Consider the following 19,001-nt stretch of genomic DNA (forward strand, 5'->3'; position numbering starts at 1 on the left):
AGCTCTGAGCTCATCAAAGCTAATGGACATCGTTTGAAGCTCTACCATGGTGAGAAGGTGACAAAAAACAAGGAGTTAGATATCTTCCTCTTGGAAGATCCACTCACAGCAGAAAATTGAGCTAATAGAGCGTCCAACTTAAGGACATTAAAGCAAAGTGCTAGGTGGGAGACAACCCACCATGGTATGATCGTTCCTTTCTCTACTCCTAGTTTTCTCTTTCAATAACTCTTCTCATTATTAGCACATTTAGTTTTCATCTGCATTTGCATAAAAAAAAGAAGAAGAAATCGCACCCGACGCCCTAGCGTCGCTGACGCGTCCGCGTCACATGCACGTTGGAAAGAAAGAAAATGGGACAGAGAGTTGCGCATGAATGTGGCTGGAGGCGCGCCTTTGGCACAATTTGATCCACGTGACCGCGTGGATGACGCAACCGCGTCATTTGTAAATCGGCCTCCCGACACGTCCGCGGCGACCACGCGAACGCGTGGCTCTGCCATTCGACGTAAAAAGGGTGAATGGCCGAAAGTTGAGCTGCACTTGGGCTGCATTTGTGCTAGTCGCACAAGCCCTGTCACACGATCGCGTGCCCCACGCGTCCGTGCCGTTATCTCCATCTGGTCATCCACACGATCGCATCCACCACTCGATCGCGTCACCCCAAATTTTGGCAAAACATAATTTAAACAGAGAGTTGTGCGAGCGCGAAGCTGCCCTCGCGCCACTAGCGCAAATCACGTCACGCGTCACCGTGACCGACGCGTCCACGTCACCTCACTTAAGGGCTTTTCACGCGACCGCGTGCCCCACGCGTCCGCGTCGATTGCGCTTCCCAACTCATTCAAATCTGCCAGATTATCTTTTCTTTTCTCATCACATTCCTATTTTATTTCTCTCCTTCCTTCTTCCTCCCTTCTCTCTCTCTTCTACCCCCTCTCTCCCACCACCATTATCAAGGTTTTTTCTTCTCTCTTCTTCCCCCCTTATTTTTTCATTCTTCTTTTTTTTATTATTATCATGTTTTCTTTTTCTTTCTCTTCTACTTTCCCTAACCACGTTTTCTTTTTCTTTTTCCTATTCCTCCTATCGGTGTTGGAATTTTATTTGGGTCATTATTTTTATATGTTGCTTGTGGATTGTTTAGGACTTGTTTAACAATTATATATTATTTTTTAAGGGTTACTTGCATGTTCAATCTAATATTTTCTATACCTTATTTAACATGCATGCTATGTGTTTGTGAAAACGCCCATATAACATTATGCACTATTTTTCGACTATTCTAAATGCTTGCTTTTCACAAATACCCCTTCTATATTTTATTGCTTAAATATAATTGTTATTACCAACAGATTATTAGTTTGAAAGACTTGGTAATATAATTTGGACATTGAATGCTTGATCTATGCTACTCATGCCCTTTGTCGGCATGCCAATAAACACCTTGCATTCAATTTTCATCACATGCACTTGCTATATTTCCATTGTTGATTTGGCACATGTAGTCATGACCATGTGTTCACTTCATTATCCCTTCATGTGCATTGATTATCACATTTCCCTTTCTTTTCCTTGCTATAACCCATGAGATATTTATGTCTTTACTTGTTTCCTTTCAGGATGGCCACCAAGAAAGGCAACAAAAAGGCTACCACCAAATCCCCAGCAAGGAAAGGCACAAAAAGAGCATTAGTGGCAGAGCCTTCTTCTACTGCAGTCAAGCCCTTAACAAAAAGAATTAAAAGGATTATAAAGGTTGATGAAAAGGAGAGAGCCTTCCCAGCAAAGGACACTGCACGATTTCCCAATCGCTACTGTGAGCAGATGTTTCCTATTCTGGCAGCTCGGAATTACAACAATGAACACCTTCTTATCCTTCCGCCTTGTATTGCCAAATTTGCTGAGCCGCAAATTGCACAAAGACATTGGGGATTCCTACAGAGACAGCCACGACAGGTTAATCTTTCTTGGGTAGTTGAGTTCTACTCCAACTTCCACCTGCCGACCCTGCAGTCTGTTTATATACATCAAAAGCAAGTCCCCATTACAGAAGAGGCCATTCAGCGAGCCTTAGATCTTCCCCCTGCTCCAGAAGGATTGAACGCATTTCAAGAAGCCACACTCAAGCGCCAGGCATACAACTTTGACTGGGACGCTGTTCTCAGAGTTATCGCTTAACCTAGCAGCAAATGGATCTACGGATACCATCGTTCCGTCCTAACGGAATCTCGGCTTCCGTACTCACCTTAGAGGCTCACGTATGGGCACAGATTATGTCCCATTACGTCTTCCCGAGCACTCATGAGTCCTCCTTCACCGCAGACATGGCCGTTCTACTATGGTGCTTCCTCACAGACCAGCCTCTAAATTTACCGAGACACATCTGGAATGCTATGGGACATGTGCAAATCGCGGGCAACCTACCTTTCCCCGCCTTGGTCTTAGATCTTGTCTCAGCAGCCGGAGTCTCCTACAGAGCTGGGGACACCAAAGCCATACTTCCACAAGATGATCAGTACGTCCCTAATGGGAGATATCTCAGGCCAACACTTGCCACTACCAGCCAGTCTACAGAAGATGCTGCAGTTCTTCCACCATCTACTAGTCAGCTACTGTATCAAATACTGAAGCAGTTGGACCAACAAGACCAGAAAGCAAAGCTCCGAGAGCGCTGAAACCACCGCCGATTCAAATACCTCAAGGAGCTACTCACAGGCAACCATAGACCTGACGAGGACCCAAGCACTCCGGACTCTACTTCCTTCACCAGCACAGGGAGCCATGACAGTCCCGACTGTGGAGATACTGCCACCAGCCCACCCTTGTTCCTGACAGATGGCACAGAGGACGGTGCAAAACCTTAAGTGTGGGGAGGTCGGTCAGTACCTGACTTCCGGAGGTAATTCTTTTCCCCCTAACACCAATTTCTTTCTTCTCTAGAATAGGATAGATTGCATATTAGTAGGTTAATTGCATGCATGTTCTACCTGATTGAAAAGACAATAAGTTTCTTTTAAGACCATATATTTTTCAAAATTTCACTAATTTAAATCAAAATATTTATGGTAAATTTGTTTGAAGTTGAAATCGGAACATAATTTTTGAGCTAAAAAGGACACACAACCCGTGAGACTTTGATCCTAAATACATGGTTACACTATTTAACCATAAACATTTCTTTTCTTGTGTATTTACTTCTCTATGATTGTAATATGAATTTTGTTTTATCCTATATGTCCAAAATTAATGTGTTATGTGCATGCATATGATTGAGGCCATTGTTTGTTTAGCTCATGTATCCCAAATAAGCCAACCCTTTTAATTACCTTTGTTAACCACTTTGAGCTATTTTTAACCCCATTCATTCTATATTTTACCACATTACTAGCCTTAAGCGGAAAACAATTGAAAATCCCAATTGAATCTTTGGTTAGCTTAAGATAGAAATTGTGAATTAATTGAGTATGGGAAAATTGTGGGAATAAAAGGTGATAGAAAATATGTCATAATAGAACAAAGGGAATTTGGGTACCCATTCATGTAAAACAAAAAAAAAAAGGAATTACAAATCTATGTGCATTGATAAAAAAATTTCTTTATTTTAGTAAATAAGGGGACAAAATTACCCCAATAATAAGTCAGAATTTAAATAATCAATGCACATGTGATAAAAATTAAAATAAAAGTTGAGGCATGAATATGGAATGCGAAAAGGAGATTTTGGGTAGCTAAGATGAATGTTGCAATTATATAGAATATATGTATGTTAGGTGAGAGCTTAGGTTAATTAAAGATTCAATATACAAGCTCACTTAGCCATATGTGTACCCCCACCTTTACCTTAGCCCCATTACAACCATGAAAAGACCTCATGATGTTTGCATTGGCATTTTAAAATTGTTGATTGATTAGGTGAAAAACAAAAATTTTTGAAAGCATGATTAGAGAAGGATAGAGTGATTACCCCATATACTATAGTTGATTAGAGTGCACACGCACCAACAGTAAAGGTTCGATGCTCAGTCCTGTATTCCCTGCTTTCACAAGCTATCTTCTTACAAATTTTTTGCTTTTACAATATGAATTGAATTAGTGAAATCTGCCCCATGTTTTGTCTTAGAGAACTTATCTATTTTTAATCATGTAGACAAACTCATATAGTTGCATTCATATGTATATAGGTTGCATTGCATTGCATGAGTCTTACATGTTCCTACTCATTCATATTTATCTCCTTCAATTTAGCATGAGGACATGCTAATGTTTAATTGTGGGGAGGTTGATAAACCACTATTTTATGGTTCATATTGTGTTTAATTGTGGGGTTTTATCCAGTCTTCACCCACTTATTCATATGATTTGCATGTATTTACAATTCCTTCCTAAAAAAATACTCTATGATTAAAAACTTGCTTCCTTAGAACTTTTAGTTGTATATTTTTATTTTCCTTTGTACCATTCGATGTCGTGATATGTGTGTTAAGTGTTTTAGGCTTCATAGGGCAGGAATGGCGTAAGGAATAAAGAGGAAGCGTGCAAAAATGGAAGGAACACAAAGAATTGAGGAGATGACCAGCGAGAAGTTACGTGGTCGCATGGCTGACGCGACCGCGTGAAACGGAAGAAATCATAGTGACACGCTCGCGTGCCTGACGCAACCGCGCGGATTAGAAGCTGCACGAATGACGCAAATGCGTGGACGACGCGCACGCGTGGTATAAGATACGTTGAGTGACGCGATCGCATGGACGATGCGGCCGCATGACGTGCGCGATCTGCAGAATTTCAGAAGTCGCTGGCAGAGTTTCTGGGCCGCATTTCAACCCAGTTTTTGGCCAAGAAATGCAGATTAGAGCCAGGGAACATGCAGAGATAGAAGATAACATTCATTCTGCATAATTTGAAGTTTTTTTAGATTTGAATTTACTCCTCCCCTAGGTTTCTCACTTGAACATTCATAATTAGGATTTTGAAGATTTTGGCTTTAGCTTTTGAGAAGAATCTACCTCCGGTACTAGTCACTATAGTTTGTTATTTACTTTTCATTTATTCTTCCATATTCTTAATTCCTCCAGAGTTAACATTGGATTATTTTCACAAGTTATTAATATAGAAATATTTTATTTTTAATTAATCCCTTTCATTATTATTTATTATGTCTTCTTTTATTTTTCCCATTGATTCTGTAAAGTCTATAATTATGATGAGTGAGTAGTTCCATAACTTGATTGGGAGATGATTGAAAGGAAACCTTGAGTTGGATTACTCAATAGAAAAGTTGTAATTGGGTTTATTGTTGGATCACCCTCCAGTCATTGACACTAGCCTTTCCCAAGGGAGAGGATTAGGACTTGTGACTAGAAATAGCTTTCCAATTTGCTTGACTTTCCTTTACCTAGTAAAGGATAACTAAGCAGAGCAACCTTCAATCATCAATTAATCTTGAAAGTACTTCAACAAGAATAGGGCTTCCAACTAATCTACTCTCAGTCAAGGCTTTTATTTAAATTATCTAAATTCTCTGATTTAATTTCCTGTTTATCAACTCTACCATTTTTTTTGAAAACACCTGATTAATAAAATAGCACATCTTTCTGCAACTTGTTGGGAGACGACCTGGGATTCATACTCCCAGTATTTTAATTTCAATATTGTAACAACCCTTCTAAATTGATAAGCGGATTTTCGGCTGGTTAAGGACTGTACTTGCAACGTATATCTTATAATAATTTCTTAACTCGCCAATTTTCGCCACGTCAATTTTTGGCGCCGTTGCCGGGGAGTTGCAATAGTATGCTAATTTATTGATTGGAATTTATTTAATTGCAATTTTTCTTTTTATTTTTTTTACTATGAGCTGCACTTTTCTTTCGTTAAATGACGTGTTCACTTCCTGATCCAAGCTTGCTAGTATTTAACCCTGAGATTGAAAGAACTATTTCACGTATAAGGCAAGCTCGGCGTCGGCTAGTCCTCTCTGAGGACGAACCTGAGATGTCATCTAAGGAAGAAATAAGCTCCCTCTCTACTGATCCAGTTGATTTATGTGCAGGTGACATGGCAGCACCTAGGAGAGTCACTATCCAGGAGGAAGGAGCCCCTGATTTTACACTACAACCATTCCAGACACACCTCCCAGCAGTCGCTATAGATTTTGAAATAAAGTCTGCACTACTCAACTTGATGCCCAAGTTTCATGGCCTACCTGCTCTAGAGCCTATCAAGTACCTTAGGGATTTTCAGACTGCTTGTTCTACTATTTAGCATGATGGTACTGACGAAACTTCTATTCTGTTGAAACTTTCCCATTCTCTCTTGAGGGGAAGGCAAGAGAGTGGTACTACACTCAACTCAGAACAACTGTATCCAATTAGGATACGCTTAGAAGAGAATTTTTGGAGAAATTTTTTCTGTTCATACCCTGGGTCAAGCTGTCCGACCCGGGATGTTTAGCGACAAGCCGATCGACCTCTTCAAGTCAGACTATCCGACCTCTTCTCAAAGAGCTCGGCCAATGCCCGACCTCTTCACAAAGAGCTCGGCCAAATCACCAAAGGAGCCCAAAGCAGGCCCAAAACGAAGAAACACAGCCCAATCTAAAGGCAGCCAAAGCCAAGAAAGATAAAGGCGGTTCCCTTGAAGATAAGATGACCTCACTTAAAGATAAGATAAAGATAAGATAAGATAACTAACTTATCTTATCCACAGGAGGCCACATCTCACCATTATAAATACACTGGAGCACCCAGGTATAACTCATACTCTGATTCTACTCAATACCTGCTCAATACCCTTGCTAACTTAAGCATCGGAGTCCCTTGCAGGTACCCCCCACCCTCCGGGGATGAAGGATCAGCACCACCACCAAGTCCAACAAGTCGGACACACCAGCTCCGGCCGCCGTACACCTGTCGGACACGTCGGCTCCGACCAACACAGAAGATCTCATCCGAGATCGACCTACAGTTTCAGGTAACCCTCGGAACACTTTCCAGCTGAGGTTGCCGATAAAGTGAGGAAAGACATGTCCATGATCATTTAGGATGTATCTGAAATTCTCTATGAATATTTGGAACACTTCAATAATCTTCTGGAAGCATGTCGCCACCATATGATTGACAAGATAGTGCTGCTCAGCTACTTTACACAGGGGATGAAATCTCAAGATAGAACCACATTGGAAGGTGCTAGCAATGGGTCTATGAAAAAGTACAAGACTACAGAAGAGGCATGGAAATTGATTAGCGACCTAGCTGAATCTACTAGGAATCACAGGCAAAAACAAAGTCGGTCAAGAGCTGTTTCAGAGGTATCCTCTAGCAAAGAAACTGCTGCTATAACTCAGAGCTTATGTGAAATAACCAACTTACTGAAGCAGATGCAACTAAGTCAACAACAGGCTCAGCAAGTTCAGCCTTCTCCACCACAGCACAGCCAAAAGTTAGTTCCACAAAGGGTATACGGAGTCTGTGCAGATTACAGTTATTATACTGATGAGTGTCCACAACTCCAACCGGAAGACCACACTGTGGCAGCCACTCATAACTTCTATGACTACCCGAATCAAGGGTACAATCAAGGTGGAAGCTACAACCATGGATGGAAGGATAACTCCAACCAAGGCTGGAGAGATAATTATAACCAGGGTTGGAAGGACAATCATAACAAAGGAGGCAGAGATAACAATGGAAATCAGAGGTAGAATAACAATAATACCTTTAGGCAGCAGAATCAGAAGCAGGCCTACAGAGCACCTCATCTAAGGCAGCCTCAAGCATCTCAGCAGACCTCTCAGATCACTTATCCCTCTTTATCTCCTAATAATGAGTTACTACAATCTATTTGTCGGAGACAACAGGCCATGGAAAACAACCTTACTTCTACTCTGAATGGTCTGAACTCTACTTTGCAAGCCCTTGTCTCACAGATTGGATCACTGAACAACTCCAACAACCAGTCTTCAAGCTCTGGTGGACTCCCCTCTCAACCATTACCCAATCCAAAGGGTGGCATTAATGCCATCACCCTAAGGTCCGGAACCACATTGCAAGAGAGGAATCAAGAAGAGCCAAACCCGCCAGAACACGCCTCAGCTGAAGAGGTAGTGAAAATAGAAGATGTTGAGGAGGAAAAGGATATACAGGACTTGGCTGAAGAAGAAGAAGCTCAATCATAGGGAGAAGCACCAAAGGGCACAGACACTATAGAAAACACCATTCCTATTCCATTTCCACAACTTGCAAGGAAGCCCAGGAAGCAGTTGGAACCTGATCCCAAAATGGTAGAAATATTCAAAAAGGTTGAGGTAACTGTTCCCCTTTTTGATGTTATTCAACAGGTACCTAAATACGCAAAGTTTCTAAAGGATTTATGCATACATAAAGACAAAATTAATGAATTAGAAATTATTCCTTTAGGTAGTTCTATATCTGCTTTAATGGGAAATATACCTGAAAAATGTAGTGACCCAGGCCCATGCATGGTTAACTGTACCATTGGAGGTGTGATATTTTTCTGACTGCATGTGTGATTTAGGAGTATGTGTTAGTATAATGCCTTTGTCTATATACTATGTTTTGAGGCTCCCTCCCTTAAAAAGGTCGGCAGCTCGTTTTGTGTTAGCAGATAAAAACATTATTACAATGGCTGGAGTTGCTGAAGATGTATTAGTGGGTATTAAGGGACTCACATTCCCCATTGATTTTTACATCCTGTAGATGCCCCAAAATGACTCAGAGAAGCCTTCATCAATCCTACTCGGAAGACCTTTCTTGAAGACCTCGTTCAAATTAGATGCCTTTTCAGGAACATACTGTTTTGAAATAGACGGCCGAGTAGTAAGCTTCAATCTGAATGGAGTTATGAAGCACCCTCCAGAAGATCATTCTATCCTCCAGTGTGACATCATAGATGAAACCGTAGCTGAAGTTCACCAGGAGGAGTTTGAAGAGAAGTACATAGGACAAGGTTCGAGTGTGGCGACACTTTCTGCGGACAATGAAAGTACTTTACCATTGCCATCAGCTCCAAACAATCCAGAGCCTGACCATGAGCAGAAGTTAGAACTGAAACCCCTCCCTCCACACCTCAAAAATGCTTACCTCGAGGACAAGCAGAAGTTTCCAGTTATCATTGCACGGGACCTCACTTCTCAACAGGAAGAGCAGTTACTTAGTGTGCTGAGGAGGCATAAGAAGGCAATTGGGTGGAGTTTGGCAGACATAGTAGGCATCAACCCTCAAGTTTGTGAGCACATAATATTTTTAGAAGAGAGAGCAAGACCCGTTCGCAACCCCAAAGGAGACTGAACCCCACTATCTTAGAGGTTGTCAAGAAGGAAGTGACCAGACTACTAGAGGCAGATATCATCTACCCCATCTCAAATAGTGAATGGGCGAGCCCAGTACAAGTGGTGCCTAAGAAGTCTGGAGTCACTACAGTAAAGAATGAGCAGGGAGAACTCATAACAACCAGAGTACAAAACGCCTGGAGGGTCTGCATTGATTACAGGCATCTCAACCAAGCCACTCGTAAGGATCACTACCCTCTTCCATTCATTGATCAAATGCTGGATCGCCTGTCAGGTAAATCACATTATTGCTTTTTAGATGGTTACACAGGCTATTTCCAGATTCATATAGCCCCTGAAGATTAGGAAAAGACTACTTTTACATGTCCTTTTGGAACTTATGCCTATAAGAGAATGCCCTTTGGCTTATGCAATGCACCAGCTACTTTCTAAAGGTGCATGATGAGTGTTTTCTCTGACCTTCTTGAGGACTGTATGGAGGTTTTTATGGATGATTTTAGCGTTTATGGTGATTCCTTTAGCCTTTGCTTGGATAGTTTATCTAGAGTACTAGATAGATGTGTCAGTACAAACCTTGTATTGAATTTTGAAAAATGTCACTTTATGGTAAGACAAGGGATTGTACTAGAACATGTTGTGTCTAATACTGGCATTTCTGTAGATCCAGCAAAGGTGAATGTTATTTCTAGTTTGCCTTACCCCTGCTCTGTGAGGGAAGTCCACTCGTTCCTTGGCCATGAAGGTTTTTACCGGAGATTCATTAAGGACTTTAGTAAGGTAGTACTTCCCTTATCCAGGCTCCTGTAGAAAGAGATCGAGTTCGAGTTCAATGAGGATTGCAAACAAGCATTTGATAAGCTAAAGACCGCCCTGAGTCAAGCTCCAATTGTGAGAGGACCTGATTGGATCCAGCCATTCAAAATCATGTGCGATGCATCCAACCATGCAGTAGGAGCAGCGCTGGCTCAACGTGAAGGTGAAGATCCTTTTGTCATTGCTTATGCGTCTAAGACTTTCGACACTGCTCAGCCTAACTACACTACTACTGAGAAAGAGCTTCTTGCTATTGTTTTTGCTCTGGATAAATTCCGAGCCTATTTACTTGGTACTAAAGTAGTAGTGTATTCAGACCACGCAGCTCTAAAGTATTTATTAGCTAAAAAGGAATCCAAACCAAGGCTTATACGTTGGATACTGCTACTACAAGAATTTGATTTGGAAATAAAGGATATGAGTGGTAACCAGAATCTAGTGGCAGACCACTTGAGTCGCCTTGAGCACATTAAAGATGACTCCACTCCTAAAGCTGCTAATTTCCCATTTGATAACCTACAAGCAGTATCTGAGGTAGTCCCTTGGTATGCACCTGTCGCTAATTATCTAGTTAGCCGCTCCTTTCCTCCAAACTTTACTAAGCACCAAAGAGACAAGCTGAAAAGCGAATCTAAATATTATATATGGGATGACCCATATTTATAGAGATGTGGCACTGACCAGGTAATTAGAAGGTGTGTGCCTCAATCAGAATTCCAGTCCATTTTAGAGGCCTGTCACTCATCTGAGAGTGGAGGACATTTCGGCCCTCAAAGAACAGCTAGAAAAATCTTAGACTGTGGATTCTGGTGGCCAACTATTTTTAAAGATGCTGCTGAATTTTGTAAATCTTGTCCCCCATGCCAAAGGTTTGGTAATATATCTCGGCCCTCACTTTATGTTTGGGGCATTGACTTCATGGGTCCATTTCTAAATTCTAATGGCCACCTTTATATACTGTTAGCTGTAGTCTATATTTCTAAATGGGTAGAAACAATTCCTACCCGTACTGATGATGCTAACACCGTTGTTTCCTTTGTTAGAAACCACATTATTTGTCGATTTGGATCACCACGAGCAATCGTGAGCGATCAAGGCACCCATTTTTGTAACAGGAGACTAACAGGATTACTGAAGAAGCATGGGATCGTTGATAAAGTAGCAACAGCCTACCATCCTCAGACTAATGGGCAAGCCGAAGTGTCTAATAGAGAGATAAAATGCATATTGCAGAAGATAGTCAAACCTCATAGAAGAGACTGGAGCACCAGGCTACAAGATACACTCCGGGCATACAGAACAGCATACAAGATACCCATTGGGATGAGTCATTTTCGCTTAGTTTATGGAAAAGCCTGTCATCTTCCAGTTGAGGTAGAGCACAAAGCTTTTTGGGCAGTAAAGGAATGCAACATGGGATTTGAGAAAGCCGGAGCTAAAGGGAAGTTGCAACTGCAAGAATTGGAAAGCCTTCGCCAAGAAGCTTATGAGAACTCAACGCTGTACAAAGAAAAGATAAAGGCTGTACATGATCAGCACATCAAGAGGAAAGAGTTCCAACCTGGGGATTTAGTCCTCCTTTACAACTCCAGACTGAGGCTCATGCCAGGCAAGCTGAGATCAAGGTGGGAAGGTCCATATAGAGTCGAGAAGGCTGAGCTGTACGGAGTTTTTTACCTAAGTCACCCTTCAAGCTCTGAGCTCATCAAAGCTAATGGACATCATTTGAAGCTTTACCATGGTGAGAAGGTGACGAAAAATAAGGAGTTAGATATCTTCCTCTTGGAAGATTTACTCACAGCAGAAAACTGAGCTAATGGAGCGTCCAACTTAAGGACGTTAAAGCAAAGTGCTAGGTGGGAGACAACCCACCATGGTATGATCGTTCCTTTCTCTACTCTTAGTTTTCTCTTTCAATAACTCTTCTCATTATTAGCACATTTAGTTTGCATCTACATTTGCATAAAAAAAAGAAGAAGAAATCACACGCGACGCCCTAGCGTCGCTGATGCGTCCGCGTCGCATGCACGTTAGAAAAAAAGAAAATGGGACAGAGAGTTGCGCATGAATGTTGCTGGAGGCGCGCCTTTGGCACAATTTGATCCACACGACTGCGTGGATGACGCAACCGCATCATTTGTAAATCAGCCTCCCCACGCATCCGCGTCGACCACGCGAACGCGTGGCTCTGCCATTCGACGTAAAAAGGGTGAATGGCCGAAAGTTGAGCTGGACTTGGGCTGCATTTATGCTAGTCGCACAAGCCCTGTCACGCGACCGCGTGCCCCACGCGTCCGTGCCGTTATCTTCATCTGGCCATCCACGCGATCGCGTCCACCACGCGATCGCGTCAACCCAAATTTTGACAAAACATAATTTAAATAGAGAGTTGTGCGAGCGCGAAGCTGCCCTCGCGCCACTAGCGCAAATCACGTCACGCGTCCGTGTGACCGACGCGTATGCGACACCTCATTTAAGGGCTTTCCACGTGACCGCGTGCCCCATGCGTCTGCATCGGTTTCGCCGCCCAACTCATTCAAATCTGCTAGATTATCTTTTCTTTTCTCATCCTATTCCTATTTTATTTCTCTCCTTCCTTCTTCCTCCCTTCTCTCTCTCTCTTCTACCCCCTCTCTCCCACCACCATTATCAAGGTTTTTTCTTCTCTCTTCTTCCCCCCTTACTTTTTCATTCTTCTTTTTTTTATTATCATGTTTTCTTTTTCTTTCTCTTCTACTTTCCCTAACCACGTTTTCTTTTTCTTTTCCTATTCCTTCTATCGGTATTGGAATTTTATTTGGGTCATTATTTTTATATGTTGCTTGTGGATTGTTTAGGACTTGTTTAACAATTATATATTATTTTCTAAGGGTTACTTGCATGTTCAATCGAATATTTTCCATACCTTATTTAACATGCATGCTATGTGTTTGTGAAAACACCCATATAGCATTATGCACTATTTTTCGACTATTCTAAATGCTTGCTTTTCACAAATACCCCTTCTATATTTTATTGCTTAAATATAATTGTTATTACCAATATATTATTAGTTTGAAAGACTTGGTAATCTAATTTGGACATTGAATGCTTGATCTATGCTACTCATGCCTTTTGTCGGCATGCCAATAAACACCTTGCATTCAATTTTCATCACATGCACTTGCTATATTTCCATTGTTGATTTGCCACATGTAGTCATGACCATGTGATCACTTCATTATCCCTTCATGTGCATTGATTACCACTTTTCCCTTTCTTTTCCTTGCTATAACCCTTGAGATATTCATGTCTTTACTTGTTTCCTTTAAGGATGGCCACCAAGAAAGGCAAGGAAAAGGCTACCACCAAATCCACAGCAAGAAAAGGCACAAAAAGAGCATTAGTGGCAGAGCCTTCTTCAACTGCAGTCAAGCCTTCAACAAAAAGAATTAAAAGGATTATAAAGGTTGATGAAAAGGAGAGAGCCTTTTCAGCAAAAGACACTACACGATTTCCCAATCGCTACTGTGAGCAGATGTTTCCTATTCTAGCATCTCGGAAATACAACAATGAATACCTTCTTATCTTTCTGCCTCGTATTGCCGAATTTGTTGAGCCGAAAATTGCACAAAGACATTGGGGATTCCTATAGAGACAGCCACGACAGGTTAATCTTTCTTGGGTAGTTGAGTTCTACTCCAACTTCCACCTGCCGACCCTGCAATCTGTTTATATACGTCAGAAGTAAGTCCCCATTACAGAAGAGGCCATTCAGTGAGCCTTAGATCTTCTCCCTGCTCTAGAAGGATTGGACGCATTTCAAGAAGCCGCAATCAAGCGCCAGGCGTACAACTTTGACTGGGACGCTGTTCTCAGAGTTATCGCTCAACCTGACAACAAATAGATCTTCGGATACCATCGTTCCCGTCCTAAGGGAATCTCAGCTTCCGCACTCACCTTAGAAGCTCACATATGGGCACAGATTATGTCCCATTACATCTTCCCGAGCACTCATGAGTCCTCCTTCACCGCAGACATGGCCGTTCTACTATGGTGCATCCTCACAGACTAACCTCTAAATTTACCGAGACACAACCGGAATGCTATGGGACACGTGCAAATCACGGGCAACCTACCTTTCCCCACCTTGGTCTCAGATCTTGTCTCAGCAGCCGGAGTCTCCTACAGAGCTAGGGACACCAAAGCTATACTTCCACGGGATGATCAGTACGTCCCTAACGGGAGATATCTCAGGCCACCACTTGCCACTACCAGCCAGTCCACAGAAGATGCTGCAGTTCCTCCACCATCTACTAGTCAGGAGCTGCATCAAATACTGAAGCGGTTGGACCAACAAGACCAGAAAGCAAAGCTCCGAGAGCGTCGCAACGACCGCCGATTCAAATACCTAAAGGAGCTACTCACAGACAACCACAGACCTGATGAGGACCCAAGCACTCCGAACTCCACTTTCTTCACCAGCACAGGGAGCCATGCCGGTCCCGACTGTGGAGATACTGCCACCAGCCCACCCCTGTTCCTCACAGATGGCACCGAGGACGGTGCAAAACCTTAAGTGTGGGGAGATCGGTCAGTACCTGACTTCCGAAGGTAATTCTTTTCCCCCTAACACCAATTTTTTTCTTCTCTAGAATAGGATAGATTGCATATTAGTAGGTTAATTGCATGCATGTTCTACCTAATTGAAAAGACAATAAGTTTCTTTTAAGACCATATATTTTTCAAAATTTCACTAATTTAAATCAAAATATTTATGCTAAATTTGTTTGAAGTTGAAATTCGAACAGAATTTTTGAGCTAAAAAGAACACACAACCCGTGAGACTTTAAGCCTAAATACATGGTTACACTATTTCACCATAAACATTTTTTTCTTGTGTGTTTACTTCTCTATGATTGTAATCTGAATTTTGTTTTATCCTATATGTCAAAAATTAATGTGTTATGTGCATGCATATGATTGAGGCCATTGTTTGTTTAGCTCACGTATCCCAAATAAGCCAACCCTTTTAATTACCTTTGTTAACCACTTTGTGCTGTTTTTAACCCCATTCGTTCTATATTTTACCACATTACTAGCCTTAAGCGGAAAACAATTGAAAATCTCAATTGAATCTTTGGTTAGCTTAAGATAGAAATTGTGAATTAATTGAGTATGGAAAAATTGTGGGAATAAAAGGTGATAGAAAATATGTCATAATAGAACAAAGGGAATTTGGGTACCTATTCATGTAAAACCAAAAAAAAAGGAATTACAAATCTATGTAAATTTTTAAAAAAATTTCTTTATTTTAAGGGGACAAAATTACCCCAATAATAAGTCAGAATTTAAATAATCAATGTACATATGATAAAAATTAAAATAATGGTTGAGGCATGAATATGGAATGTGAAAAGGAGATTTTGGGTAGCTAAGATGAATGTTGCAATTATATAGAATATATGTATGTTAGGTGATAGCTTAGGCTAATTAAAGATTCAATATACAAGCTCACTTAGCCATATGTGTACCCCCACCTTTACCTTAGCCCCATTACAACCATGAAAAGACCTCATGATGTTTGCATTGGCATTTTAAAATTGTTGATTGATTAGGTGAAAAACAAAAATTTTTGAAAGTATGATTAGAGAAGGATAGAGTGATTACCCCATATACTAGAGTTGATTAGAGTGTACACGCACCAATAGTAAGGGTTCGATGCTCAGTCCTGTATTCCTTGCTTTCACAAGCTATCTTCTTACAAATTTATCTGCTTTTACAATATGAATTGAATTAGTGAAATCTACCCCATGTTTTGCCTTAGAGAACTTATCTATTTTTAATCATGTAGACAAACTCATATAGTTGCATTCATATGTATATAGGTTGCATTGCATTGCATAAGTCTTACATGTTCCTACTCATTCATATTTATCTCCTTCAATTTAGCATGAGGACATGCTAATGTTTAAGTGTGGGGAGGTTGATAAACCACTATTTTATGGTTCATATTGTGTTTAATTGTGTGGTTTTATCCAGTCTTCACCCACTTATTCATATGATTTGCATGTATTTACAATTCCTTCCTAAAAAAATACTCTATGATTAAAAACTTGCTTCCTTATCTCTTTTAGTTGTATATTTTTATCTTCCTTTGTACCATTCGATGCCGTGATATGTGTGTTAAGTGTTTCAGGCTTCATAGGGCAGGAATGGCGTAAGAAATAAAGAGGAAGCGTGCAAAAATGGAAGGAACACAAAGAATTGAGGAGATGACCAGCGAGAAGTCACGCAGTCGCATGGCTGACGCGACCGCGTGAAACGGAAGAAATCACAGTGACGCACTCGCGTGCTTGACGCAACTGTGCGGATTAGAAGCTGCACGAACAACGCGAATGTGTGGACGACGCGCACGCGTGGTATAAGAGATGCTGAGTGACGCGATCGCATGGACAACGCGGCCGCGTGATGTGCGCGATCTGTAGAATTTCAGAAGTCACTGGCAGAGTTTCTGGGCCGCATTTCAACCCAGTTTTTGGCCCAAAAACGCATATTAGAGCCAGGGAACATGCAGAGACAGAAGATAACATTCATTCCGCATAATTTGAAGTTTTTTTAGATCTAAATTTACTCCTCCCCTAAGTGATTTGAACATTCATAATTAGGATTTTGAAGATTTTGGCTTTAGGCTTTTGAGAAGAATCTACCTCCGGTACTAGTCACTATAGTTTGTTATTTACTTTTCATTTATTCTTCCATATTCTTAATTCCTCCAGAGTTGACATTGAATTATTTTCACAATTTATTAATATAGAACTATTTTTATTTTTAATTAATCCCTTTCATTATTATTTATTATGTCTTCTTTTATTTTCTCCATTGATTCTGTGAAGTCTATAATTATGATGAGTGAGTAGTTCCATAACTTGATTGGGAGATGATTGAAAAGAAACCTTGAGTTGGATTACTCAAGAGAGAAGTTGTAATTGGGTTTATTGTTGGATCACCCTCCAGTCATTGACACTAGCCTTTCCCAAGGGAGAGGATTAGGACTTGTGACTAGAAATAACTTTCCAACTTGCTTGACTTTCCTTTACCTAGTAAAGGATAACTAAGCAGAGCAACCTTCAATCATCAATTAATCTTGAAAGTACTTCAACAAGAATAGGGCTTTCAACTAATCTACTCCCAGTCAAGGCTTTTATTTAAATTATCTAAATTCTCTGATTTAATTTCTTGTTTATCAACTCAACCATTTTTTTGAAAACACTTGATTAATAAAATAGCACATCTTTCTGCAACTCGTTGGGAGACGACCTGGGATTCATACTCCCAGTATTTTAATTTCAATATTGTGACAACCCTTCTAAATTGATAAGCGAATTTTCGGCTAGTTAATGATTGTACTTGCAAAGTATATCTTATAATAATTTCTTAACTCGCCAATTTTTGCCACGTCAACACTCCAAAAAGAAAGTCACAAATCACAAAAAGTCATCAAAGTTATCATATTTTCACAGTTTATCAGCAAAGGGAACTATCGACATCAAACATGCCAAGTGGAAATCATTAAAGATGCAACCTTTTTCAAATCAAACAGTTCATTATTCCAAAGCTACAAACAAAAAGAGATCCACGTATGAAAAAGTTAGGTAAAAGAGACTGAAACAAACAAAGTCAAGCCTTTTTGGCCCAAGCAACGCAAGATAAAAAGAACAGATGTGAAAAGTAAAAAAGAGAGAAGAAAGAAAAACCAACCTGCAAAGGGAAAGGGATGATAACTGATTAAAGATTGAAACAACCAACGCCAAATGATCGTCTCTTCAAAGCAAGGGAAAGCGCAAAAGTGCATAAACAAAGGGGCAAAGAGAAAGGGAAAAGTTACAGTAAGCACGGAAAAGGGAAACTGAAAGGAGAGGTTGAGAAATTCAAATGAAGATACAAAGAGGGAAATAAAAGGAAACGACAAAGAGTTAATGAGTATTTAAACCTTTGCACGTTTCCAAGGAAATGCAAAACACACGCTCCAATTAAAAAGGAGTGAGACAAAACGCTCTGCATCCAAAAACCTATTAAGGAGTTCTACAAAACGGGATCAACAATGCTCGAGCTCGACTTTCCCAAAAAGAGGTCAAAAATCAGTCAAAAGACACGACTTCATAAGAAAGACCAAGCTCAAGCAGGGGCACTATTCATGCCCTGGGTCGAGCTGTATGACCCAAGCTGATTGAAGACAAGTCGACCGACCTCTTCAGGTCAGAATTACCCAACCTCTTCATAAAGAGTTCGGCCAAATCGCTACAAAGGCCCAAGTAGGCCCAAACGAAGGAACACGGCCCAAATCTAAAGGCAACCAAAGCCTAGAAAGATAAGGCGGTTCCCCTAAAAAGATAAGATAAGATAAACTATCTTATCTCTAGAAAGGTCACTTTACACCATTATAAATACATTGGAACACCCAGGTATAAATCATACTCTGATTCTACTAAAAACCTGATTAAAGCCCATGCTAACTTCAGCTGCACCAAGTCCAACAAGTCGGACACGTCAGCTCCGACCACCACCACAGATCTCGTCCGAGATCGACCTACAGTTTCAAGTAACCCTCGAAACAGTCAGCTATGTGAGAAATACTTGCAATATCTTTCAAAATAAGATTAATACAATGGGAAGCACAAAGAGACCAAAATATATTTAGGTATTTTTCATGAATAAGTTTTCCAGCAGATACATAATTAGTAGCATTATCAGTGACCACATGCACAATGTTACTAGGCCCAACCCACTCAATAACATCAGCAAACAAATTAAACAATGCATCGGCATTTTTTATCACATCAGAAGAATCAACAGTCTTAACAAATGACATACCATAGAATAATAAACTAGAAAG

The sequence above is a fragment of the Arachis duranensis genome, chromosome 6, assembly GCF_000817695.3.
Source record: "Arachis duranensis cultivar V14167 chromosome 6, aradu.V14167.gnm2.J7QH, whole genome shotgun sequence".
NCBI classification, from domain to species: Eukaryota; Viridiplantae; Streptophyta; class Magnoliopsida; order Fabales; family Fabaceae; genus Arachis; species Arachis duranensis.